This window comes from Nicotiana attenuata, unplaced genomic scaffold, assembly GCF_001879085.1.
Source record: "Nicotiana attenuata strain UT unplaced genomic scaffold, NIATTr2, whole genome shotgun sequence".
NCBI lineage: Eukaryota > Viridiplantae > Streptophyta > Magnoliopsida > Solanales > Solanaceae > Nicotiana > Nicotiana attenuata.
This window is the reverse complement of record NW_017670350.1, coordinates 268,094-278,204: the sequence shown is the minus strand read 5'-3', so window position 1 is coordinate 278,204 and position 10,111 is coordinate 268,094.

Sequence of the window (10,111 nt, the reverse complement as noted above, 5' to 3'; positions counted from 1 at the left end):
GACCCCTCACAAACTGACCTCTACCCCCAGACGGAGTACCACTGAACCCTCCTAAATATCGAAACCACTTGTCCATAGGCGTTTGGCCTTAGCCCGGCTGACGAACACCCTCGATCCTCTAAGCTATCTCCACAACCAGTTCGTAAGAAGGACCCATCTCAACCTCTTGGGCCATAGTGGCCTGGATACCAGAGTGCAAACCTCAGCACTCTCATTGCATCGGTGGGGAGTATCATAAGTGCATGGCGAGACAAATCAGAGAATCTCGCCTCATAGTCGGTCATCGACATCTGGCCCCTGTTGAAGCTGCTCGAACTGAAATTGCAATTTTTCCTCTAAGAGGGTGGAATATATCTATCCAGAAAGAGGCGTATGAACTGGTTCCAAGTCAAAGGAGGATAACTTACTAGCATGCCAATAAGATAGGACTGCCACCATCTACGGGCCCTGCCCTCCAACTGAAAGGTGGTAAAGTCCACCTCGTGGGACTCCAATATCCTCATGTTGTGCAATCTATCCCTACAATGATCAATAAAGTCCTGAGGGTCCTCATGTCGTTCACCTCCAAAGACCGGAGGATGTAGCCTGGTCCGTCTATCTAATAGTTTCTGCGGCTCAACGGCCGCAGCTGGTTTGGGCTCTGGTACAGCCGCTGCAACTAGCTGAGCTCCGCCCACGGGTAGTGCGCCCGGGGTATAATATATGGCTGTTGCATGCCCTGGAGCCTAAGCGGTAGGGGTATGTTCTCCCTCTCACGCCTGAGATATGGCTGGGTTTTTTGGAAATAAGCCACCCTGCGTCATAGAATCCATGACCGCAGCGTACGACCCATGACCTCCTGGAATCTTGGTGTGGAAAAAAATCCACCGGGGCTGGCTCCGCTGTAAGCACCGAGCCCTGCTCCTCAATAACAGGATCCTCCACTGGATCCACTGGTGGCACAACTGGAGCAACTCTAGGATGCCCTCGTCCTCTACCACGAGGTGGAGCCCTCCCTCGGCATCCACCTCGGCCTCTAGCAATAGGGGGAGCAGCTCCTCCATGGCCGGGTACATCTGCCACGCGAGTTCTCACCATCTATAAGAGAATAAGAGAAGCATGCTTAGCACAACATCAACTTCAAGATAAGAGATGAAGAAAAAGTAGTTTCCTAACACCCTATAACCTCTCAAAGATAAGTACGGACGTCTCCGCACCGATTCGCAAAACTCTACTACGCCTGCTCATGACTTGTGAGACCTACATGAATCTAGTGCTCTGATACCATGTTGTCACGACCCAATTTCCCTTATAGGCCGTGATGGTGCCCAACGTCGCCACTAGGCAAACTGACGGTGAAGTAGCCATGCATTTTTATTCTTTTTAATAATTTTAATATAATTGATTTTTATTGATTAGGTAAACGAGAAGTGGAAAAATTATTGTAAAGTAAAACATGAACCAATGAAAAAGCAAATACGATGAAATAAATTCTCAAAACCATAAAGTGTCTACTGGCATGTTCCCAAGACCCGGTGTCACAAGTGTATGAGCAACTAGTAGAATATACAAAACACCCATGCTACTATCTGAAATAAGATAGACAGAAAGTAAATATAAAAGAGAGACTGCGGGTGCTACAGAATGGAATCAGAGAGTAGCTCACCACTATGCCTCAGGGTATCGGGTGCGCGCGCCTAAATGAATGCCAAATATACCTGCCTCAGATCCTGCACGATTAGTCCAAAAGTGTAGCGTGAGTACATAAATAATATGTACCCAGTAAGTATCCGGTCTAACCTCAAAGAAGTAGTGACGAGGCCGAGATCGACACTAATTATGGGCCAATAATAAAAATATAGAAATTCTAAATAGGCATGGAATATTTGAAAAATAATAATAACACAATAACAAGCCGTGAATAAATGGTTCTCTAACTAATACTAAATTTTAAGATCTCCAACTAACAAATACTAACTCCACTATTTTCGGGCCAATAAATAAATTATAACCTCTCAAGTCATAAAAATAATATCAAATTTATTCGAGCTCCAAGCATTATCACGCACGATGTATGCCGAGGTCTTATGGCCCGATCCAGAATGATGTGTACAATACCGAGGGTCAAACGGTGCGAACCATAGATGCATCTACTATAATGACGAGGCATTCGGCCTGCTCCACAGGAAGAGAGAATACTCTATGAACATCCGATTTAAAAGCTATCACAAGACTAACATACAAGGAAGCACAATTTTTATTAACGGTCAAGTAACCCGCCAAAACTCAAAGTAAGTGAAATTCGGTCTTTACGAATCCTTTATCAAGTTTCAATATAATTTAGGCACTTAATTTAACAAGTAGAGTGCAAACAATACAAGTATTTCATGATTTGGGTCTTAAAACTACCGGACTTAAGTATGATTAGTAGCTACGCACAGACTCTCGTCACCTCGTGCATACGTAGCCTCCACAATTAGAAGCATATAGTAATTTAAAACACCTATGGGGTAAATTCTCTTTTATAAGGTTAGGCAAGAGACTTATCTCGTCCCGAAGCTCACTTTCCGACCCATAAATTCATTCTAAGGCCTCAACTTGATGCCGAACAATCTGAAGCTAATCAAATATTATATAAATAAATCAATATACACTTACAAGTTCATAATTTGTCTATTGGAGTGATTACCCAACCCAAATTGAAAGATTCCTAAAATTTACCTCCGGGCCCACATGCTCGGATTTCGGATATATCGAAGATAAATATTACCCATAACCTCACGAACTCACACATATAATTTTACCTAATTTCATAATTAATTTTGTGATTTAATCTCATTTTTATCAAAACCCTAGGTTCTTCACAATTTTCACAAGTTTTCACAATCTTTCCATGATTAATCAAGCTAAAACCCGCATAATTAACTCAAAAATAGATGGGAGTTACTTACCTTAGGATATTGATGAAAATCTCCCTCTAATGAGCTCTCAAAATCTCCCAAGACTAAATGAAAATGTGAGGAAAAAGGCCTAAGTCCCGCAATAAAAGCGCTCACTCTCCTAGTAATTTTCGCACTTGCAGAAGAATCATCGCTTCTGCGGGGCCACTCCTGCGGTTGCTTGTCCGCATCTACGGAACACGCGCGACCAACGACTATTCGCACCTGCCGCCAAGTCCCGCACCTTCAAGCCCGCTTCTGTGGCTCGCCTGCGACCCTGGCCAGGCTGCCTCTCTCCGCACATGCGGACCCTCCATCGCAAAAGCGAGTTCGCTTTGCGGAAAAATGTTTCGCTTCTGCGGACCTTGCTGGCTCCTCTCCATTTCGCTTCTGCGAACAATACGCCGCACCTGCGGCCATCCCCACCGCAGGTTCGAATGCACCAGATGACATCCCCTTCAGCTTTTCTCCAAAGAGTAATAAAGCTCCATCTACCCTCTGAATTCTACGGGGGCTCCGGGGCCTCGACCAAACGACATACCAAAAAGTTCATAACATAAAATGGACTCGCTCGAAGCCTCGGAACACGTAAAACAACATCAAAATTAAGGACTACACCCCCAAACCAAATCAAATCAACTTATGAACTTCAAGTTCTTCCAACTTACTCCGAACGCGCCGAATTATACTTAAACTAGTCGGAATGACACCAAATATTGTGTGCAAGTCTTAAATTACCATACAGAACTATTCGTAGGCTCGGAATCTCAAACGGACCTCGATAACATCAAAACCGACTCCAAACCAAATTTAAAGAACTTGAAAACCTTCAATGCTCTAACTTTCAACATTAAGCGCCGAAACGCTGCCGGGTCATCAGAAACCCGATCCGAACATATGCCAAGTCCGAAATATCATACAAACCTATTGGGACTGTCAAATCCCGATTCCGAGGTCTTTTAATCAAAACGTTGACTCAAGTCAAACTTATCCATTCTAAGCCAATATTAAGGAACTAAGTGTTCCAATTTCAACCCGAACCCTTCCAAACCCGAACTAACCATCCCAGTAAGTCATAAAATAGTAAAAGCACATACAAGGAGTCTTAATTAGGGGAAATGGGATCTAGAAAGCAAAACGACCGGTCGGGTCGTTAAAATATATGACATAATAGAAGAAAAAAGATCCATATATATATATATAGCCGTCCCAAACTTATTTGAGGCTGAAGCTTTGTTGTTGATGTTGTTGTATACAAAGGTAAGGTGAGATTACAAGGTGAGGAATGTAACTCGTGGTCTTATTGTATATATAGGGTAAGGAAAAATAAGAGAGGAGATTACAAGGTGAGGAATCGAACTGTCACCAATAAAATAAAAACTCAAGTAGCCAATCAATTGAGCTATTAAGATTCCCCATATCTAGTTATCCATCTCATGAGTTATTTTCTTACCATTCCCCTCTAAAAAGAGGATATTACAAGCATAAATTCGATCTTCTCGTCAGTCCGTTACCCACTTCATAGTACAGCTGGGCCTGAAGTTCATATGGACCGTCCTTCAGCCTGTACTGGTTAGACTCACAATGATGTGCCGAAACCCACCCGGCTAGAGAAAAAGCCCCAACCTAAATGGGCTCACATTTTGTATTTGTCTACGTTCAGTTTCTAGTTACTTTGCAAATGTCCTGATGAGAAGGGCCAATATACATACAGTAACTTTATGGCAAGAATTTCAGTCCTGCAATCATTTAAATTAGATATTGTGTATATCTATAACTCCATTGAAGAGTAACAAACTGAAGAGTACAAAAGCAGAGATCAGTAGTTCAATAAATAAGACTTAACCATTTATATCGCAGGATCACAAGTTCGAATTTAACATTTAACCACTATTATCCCGTTGCCATTTTTCCTTCCCCTGGAAACAATTTCTAGAGGTGGAAAATAGATGGGATTTTCGTTGGTCCTTATTCGCTTACCGTGAAATAAGAAGGAACGAAGGGATAAACCTCGTCGAAAAATTATATTGCAAAAATATGATAAAAATGAATTTCTTTGGTTATATGTAAGTTGTTAAACCCCCTTCGCTCTAAGAAAATTTTAAGTGAAAATAGCACGGGCTAGTCAGTTTTTGGACTGGTAATTGGAAAATAGCCAATATTTGCAAAGTCATTAAAAAATAGCCACTATTTTGCTCACGGAAAGTTCCAGCATAATGTACTGGAGATTGATGCACTTGTGCATGAACTTCCAGCATATTATGGTGGAACTCCAACATACGGAAAGTTCCAACATAATATATTGGAGATTGGAGCACCTGTGTATGAACTTCCAGCATATTATGCTGGACCAGTATATTATGCTGGAAGTCCGGTATAATTGTACTGGAACTCTAGTATAATATACTGGAGTTCCAGTATAATTGTACCGGGACTCTAGTATATTATATTGGAAGTACTGGAACTCCAGTATATTATGATGGATTTTTTTTCGGATTTTGAACAGTGTTTTCGTTCAAATTTATCTTTACATAAAAAGTGGCTAAATTTCGATTACTTTTAATACTGTGGCTATTTTTCAATTAGCATTTGTAAATTTGGCTATATTTTATTTTCTCTCAAAATTCTAGGGTAATACAATAGGGAATTTAAAAGTTATTTTATGACGTATAATTAGAACGTGTCATGTTAACCCGCAATTTGTTGATTATAACAACTAAACAAGAAGGTGCTTACTTTTCACAACTACTTACCAAAACGAAATATTAAAAAATCTTCTAGCAATTCTAAGTATCATGTTTAAAGCCTCTTTTTCTTTTTGGTTTTCTTCTTTGGGTGACAACTGACTCCCATATTAACGATAAGACAACTTTAAAACACAATTGATTACACTTCACCAAAAAAACTAGAAAGGTGAATTGGCAACTTCTTTTTGTTGCGGCTGTTTCCTTTTTCAAACTCTTTTCTACCCTTTCTGGCCAGCAGTCAAATCTTGTTCTCGTCGTATATATTTTTTCTTGTTTAATCGCTCGGTATTCTAAAATTTATTAGTAATCGGTTTCTGTACAAAGAAAATCTTCACGTCACATTTCATTAGTATAATGACTGTGAACCACCTTCGATTTTGGTAATTATTCAGCATTCTTAAAAATAATTAGAAAAATAATTTTTGTTATCAATTGATGGGGTCTTAATCCAGCATGTAATTAGTACGACGAGATCCCACGAAATATCTCTAAATGAATCCAAATCATCACATCACATCGATCCATAAGAACTAGGTTTGTTTATTAATTAGCTATAAACCTTTTCAAATATATGAACATATATACTTATTGTTAGCTTAGTAGCATCTTTGGTGGTTGACTATATTAGTGGAGTCTTGATTTTGAGGGTCCTGCATATTTAGAAATTAATTCGAGTCTCACGTGAATGTGAACCTACAAACATATGTGTGATAAACACATGTCATTTTAATATATGGACGCCTATGTATAGTGGTGGATTTTCACTAGAAAAAGTTAAAATATATAAACACACAAAAAAGTTCAGGAATTTCGATGTATTGTTGAGGAATTTAGTACCTATGCGTTGCACGTTAATAATGGCACGTGATGGTTTAAACATTTAAATCATCTTAAAGCTAGAAAATATTATTAAATTAGCATAATACGTGAAGTCAAAATGAAAGGTCATCATTAGAACTTACACAAATGATCAGTTTAGTCATGTTAGTTAGATAATTACGTATTACAATTTAAAAATATTTCATGTGATGGTATCTTACCGAACACTTCTTTGTAGATGATATATTTTTGTATATGTTTCCTTCTAATGCTTTGGTTGCTCTGTCATAACCCGAACTCTTGTTGTCAATATTGATATTCCTCTTGAAAGTGCAACATATAGTTGTTCGTGCAAGAAAATATATTGCAATAAATATAGTCTAATATTTAGGATGTTTGTGCTTGTGCTTTATTTATCATAATTGTAAAATATAAACATACCTAAAATTATTTTCACACGAATTTAAAAGAATATTCTTTTGTTTCGGAAGATAAACGTTGAATTCGAGGATAAAATATACTTAGAAGTATATTGACCAGTATCATAATTTTTTCATGTATGACGTTATTGTCAAAACTTCTATATACCATTACATAAGCTATTCGGCGGATCTAAATTTTTCAGTAGCATGATGGGCATATTTTTTTTCAAAATCAATGTATATGCAATGCAAGATCAATTAATTTTAACTTAGTATAGTATACTATATATATATATATATATATATATATGTATATATATATATGGTGACACTAACATATGTAAGAATTAATAAACTTGACAACAAACATGTGTGGTAGAAGGCCATTTGGTATTAAAGTACTTAAGTATTCTTCTTGGTAGTAATTGTTGGTATCATCTTTTGCTGAGTCAAAAACTGAAAAATATTGTATTTTTACCATAAAATTTTGCAATCAACCTTTTATATAGTTGATCATATATTCATTTGTACTGACTAAGATACCTTTTTAATTTCTATCATGTAATTTATATAAATTATGTTTTAATACAATGATAGAAATATTTCTCTTTTTAAATGCACTATTATTACGAAATCATCTTTTATTAGATGCTCTTCTTCGTCTCCGACACGAAGCAAGAAGTTACCGAATAATGGATCTGCTCTTAGTTTATATTTTTTGTCAGTTGAATTTTTTTCATTTGAGGCCATAAATCTAATTTGACAAGCTAGTTTTTACGGTCTTTGCTTTCGTCGATTTTGGAACTATTAGTAGTTGATAGAAACCACCTTCCAAATTATTAATTTTTCACTAAACGGTTCATTTATATTCAATATATCTCCAGAACTCCGGGTAATTATCGTTTGACACTTAGCCATAAGTGTTTCATCCCATATTATTAATTTTGTTTTCCTTAGAAATTTAGCAACATTACTCTGCTTTGATATATTTGTGATGGTTATTTCAGTTGGTTGAAGAGGTATATCAAATCTAAAGTGACTGACCTCATAATAAAATCATTTCTGGTACACTATTTGTTATTATTGCTAACAGTATCATGCCTCTTGATTGATATTTGCAAGTAATGCATGACATAGAAATATTATTTCGATTCCGTCAAAGGCATCTACAAAAGATAATCCCGCTAGGACAGAGTTGACTCTTTATGCTCTACTAACCTTTTTTATTTTGTGTTCTAACGCTTTTTTTTATGGAATAAATTTATGTACTCTAAGATTATTTTTAACTTGAATAAGAATTTTACTCATATGATGAATTTAAAAAATAATGAAATTGGATTCTCTTGCTAAATAATTAATTAAAAGATTTAATTATTTGGTTTTAATATAAAAAAAACTATTCTATGTTGATTCAATATTTTAGGGCTATTTTGGTATATTAATTATGCTTTTATAATAATACATGCTCTTCTTTTTCTAAATGGATTTGGACAATATAATACATTCTCAAATTAAATTAGTAATAGGACATTAGAATACGTTTTCAAATTAAATTAATAACATAAATTTTTAAGAAGTATATCCTACAAATAATAGGATTACATGACTAAATAATTATTACTTTTCCTAGCAGTGATTACTTTTTCTACGCTAATGGTAATACTAATTGTAAAAATATTTGCCGTAGTAAATTATAAAAATAGAAAAGTATAATTTAATAACCAAACTTTTAAATAAATTACTTATCGATTTAAAATTAAGAATGGCAAATAGTTTGGTATGAAAGAACATATAGAGGAAAACNATATATATATAATTTACAAGAAAATGTGTTAGATAAAAAATTTCAAAAAAAAAATAGCCCGGACCACTTAGGCCCGTTTAGGCCCGTGGGCCCGGCCCATTTAGCCCGGGACCTGTGGGCTTAGGCCCACAACGGGCCGGTTCCATCATTTGGGACCGTTTGGCCTGGGACCGCCAGAGCCCGGCCCGTCAAAGCCCAGGCCCGTTAGGCCCATTTAGGCCGGGGCCCGGACCAGAATACAGCCTTACCTAAAACTAATAGGATTATAAGTTTAATATCTAGAATTCTGGTTATGTCCTTTTATTATGAGTTATTATACTTAATATTATAAGGTTATTTTTATAAACCGACATTGTATTCATGCTTTTATAATAATATAGATAGATATAGATATAGATAGATAGATATAGATATAGATATAGATATAGATATAGATAGATAGATATACACAAACATAATTTTTCGCTAAAGGAATATCAATCGGATGATACGTGGCAAGCACATGATGATTAACTGCGTTTGTTTATTTAGTATAATTTTTGTGGAATTAATTAAAAAATTACTGTGAAGGTGTCTTTTCAGTTTGTTCAATATTCCTTATCATTATCATTACACTAAGAAGGACAAGGCTCTTGATTAAGCTCTAGATGGCAGACAAGGTTCTCCAATTTCTTCTAAATAAATGATTAATAAACAAACTTCCGTGAGAAAACCAAATACAATGTGCAAACTGAAACAAATCTCAAATAAAACGCTCAAATATGTCAAAAAGGAATGAATTATTTCATGTACGCATTCATGTTTACTTTATGGTATCTTATTTTTGCAAGTTTATCAATGACGTTGGATGACAGCAAATTACTAATTGCACCAAATTTTGGCATGTCTTAGATTCTTTTAATGTGTATGATCAAATTAAAGGAGGTATTTTTCCCTCCTTGAGGATAAAGAGAGGAATCAGTTTGTAGCATGAGACTTGCTTGTTATCACTAGCGTCAAAGCTAGGATTTTTACTAAGGAGTTCAAAAATAAAGAAGTAAACACATAAGAAAGTCAAGAGTATTCATCAGTTGTTATATATATAGAAAAATAATTTTAACATGTATATATACCGGGGCGGATCCACCTCCCGACCTAAGGGTTCACGTGAACTCAGTAGTTTTTGTCCAAACAATGTCAATGTATTTGAAAAATTTACTAAATATCTATCAATGTTTGAATGTGAATCCAGTTACTATTAAAAATTTACTCGAAGTCGGTGCAGGAACCCATAAGTATTAAATCTCGCATCCGTCTCTCTCTCTCTCTCTCTCTATCTATCTATCTATCTATCTATCTATCTATCTATCTATCTATCTATCTATATATATATATATATATATATATATATATATATATATA